The sequence below is a fragment of the Elephantulus edwardii genome, unplaced genomic scaffold, assembly GCF_000299155.1.
Source record: "Elephantulus edwardii isolate Elephantulus edwardi_28Jun2011 unplaced genomic scaffold, EleEdw1.0 scaffold00247, whole genome shotgun sequence".
Classification (NCBI taxonomy): domain Eukaryota; kingdom Metazoa; phylum Chordata; class Mammalia; order Macroscelidea; family Macroscelididae; genus Elephantulus; species Elephantulus edwardii.
In genome coordinates, this window is record NW_006399997.1 from 1,950,348 (window position 1) to 1,953,076 (window position 2,729).

Here is a 2,729-nt window from a genome sequence, read left to right on the forward strand (position 1 = left end):
TATCTCCTCCTGTGAAATTTAAAGCCTTAAAAAAGCCGCTGGAATGCCAGCTGTAAGATAGTTCCTACCTGGCAGAAATGAGAATTGAAAAAAATTGTGAAAACATTATTCACCAAAGTAGAAGATAGTTTATGCCAATTGACTTAGATGTCCCCAATGGCCCTTTGTCCTTAGACTTCAAGTCCAGAAACTCAGCCAGGTAAGGTGTTTGGACATGTCAAAGAAAGTTCCATAACTGTGTCTTCTATGTCCTCTAGTATATGTAAGAAAATATATACATGCAACAATACAAATGCACACAACTATACCTATCTATGCATGTACATCTGCTCCTGTACACCCTCCCACACCTATATAGCAAACCTATCCACATAACCACTCACAAATTCATGGTTGTTATTAATGTTGTTGCACATTTGTGCCTTTGCTGTCTAGTACTGATATAACAGAAATACTGCAAGAGGATAATCTTAACAATCAGGAATATATTTTCTCACAGCTGGGAGACTAGAAGTTCAAATTCAGGGCACCAGCCCTAGGGGACGACTTGCTCTCCCTGTTGGCTCTGAAAAAAGTCCTTCTCACTTCAGCTTCTGTTTCTTGGTTCCTTGTAGATTTTCTTTTGGCTTGGCATCTATCTCCCCCCACCCCCATCCCTGCTTGCTAATCTGCTCCTTTTATGTCTTACAAGAGAGTTACTCAACACACACCCTACCCTATATAATAGTGACAGGCTGGAAACTAAATGAAACCCACGTATTGCAAAATTCTGTGATCTTATGCCCAAAGTTATACTGAGGATGAGGTAGGTCTTTCTGAGAAAATACTTGAGTGTCAACAATTTTTGACTGCTATTCTGAATGATTGTCAAATATTTAACCAGCTATATTTGGAAGCAGGAGTGGCATCCACTTCCTAAACAACCTGCCTCTGGAAACTATGAACTTTGATAAATGTCAATAGTTGTAGAGGGGTTTCAGGCCTTTTGTTCATAGGGTCACCATGAGTCCTGCTCAACTCAAAGGCAATCAACAACAGCAATGTAAAGGTAGGCCCCAGGGCCTAACCAACTTTTAAATACAAAGGCCAACCCACCAGGTCCTGATTGCTTAAACAAAAGGCTTCCAGTCCATAGCTGATTGTTAACAAAATCAGATATAGTCAATCAGCTTACACTGGGTGGTTAACAAAATTAAGACCCCCAAACAGTTTACACACAGCTTTCAAGTAAATAAAAAACACTTACACTTTAAAATCTAACTGTTCCAAGCTGGAGATTCCTAGAGCACTTGATTGTGCTCATGCAGAGCCTATACTTGGACCAGAAGGCTATTGTGCAAACAGCAGAGGAGCACTGAATGTTTTGGAATTTGGAAGAGAGTGTGCCAGGGTTGTATTCTGTCTCCATATCTATTCAATCTGTATGCTGAGCAAAATATCTGAGAGGCTGCATTCCAAGAGGTGTAATGTGGCAGAAGGATTAGAGAGAGATTCAACTATAACCTGCATTATGCAAATGACACAACTTTGCTTCCTGAAAGTGAGGAGGACTTGAAGCACTTGTTGCAGAGGATCAAACAATGCAGCCTTCAGTATTGATTGCATCTCAATGTCAAGAAAACAAAGATTCTTACCACTGGACCTATAAGCAGCATCATGATGGATGAAGAGATTTAAACTGTCAACATCTTCATCTTGCTTGGATTCACAATTAAAACCTTAGTACCAGCAGTCAGGAAATAAGGAGACACATTGCACTTGAAAAATCTGCAATTAGGGACCTCTTCAAATTATTGAGGAGTAATGAAGGGACAGCACAGGAGAGGAAGACCCTTGATGAGATGGATTGATTCAGTGACTGGGCTAATGGGGATACATGTGTCAGAGACAACAAGATTGGCACATGGTAGAGCAGGTTCTGCTGTATATGACTCGACAACACAAAACAACAGCAACAACAATGATGTCATCAATATGAGGACTAAGGTGTGTCTGAATTAGGTCACAGTCTTTCCAATTACTTGCTATGCATTTGAGAGCTGGACAGGCTGACAGGAAAAGAACTGATGCTTTTGAGATGTGGTGGAGAAGAACACTGAACATCCACGGATGGACAAGAGAACAAACAGATGTTTTGGAGAGAGTGCAGCTGGAGTGCTTTTTGGAGGCAAGAATGATGAGGATTTATCTCACATACTTTAAGCATGTTGCTAGTACGTGCTATTCAATGGAGAAGGACATGATGCTGGGAAAGGTGGAGGGTTGGCAAAGGAGATGAAGGACCTCAACCAGGTGATTGACACAATGACTGCTGCAGTGGGCTCTTGTGTTAGGAAGAGTGAGGATGGTGCAGAATAGAACAAGATTCAAGGATCACTATGAGTCGCGCTTGACTCAATGGCACCTAGCAACAACATGTAAATGCAGGGTGAACAAGACAATAAAGAAGATCTGAATTTGAAAATGTATAGATAATAAGGGCATTGCTTTTTGGAACAGAGAGATATACAACTTTAATTACAAAAAAATTTATATATATTTATATATACACACACACATTGTTGTTATATGCCGTCGAGTCACTTGCATCTCATAGTAACCCTGTGTACAACAGCCCTAAACTCTGCTCTGTCTTGTGCCAATTGCACTGTCTCTGATACACCCACCCCGATTACCCCAGTCACTGAATCAATCCACCTCATAGAGGGCCTTCCCCTCCTGTGCTGTCC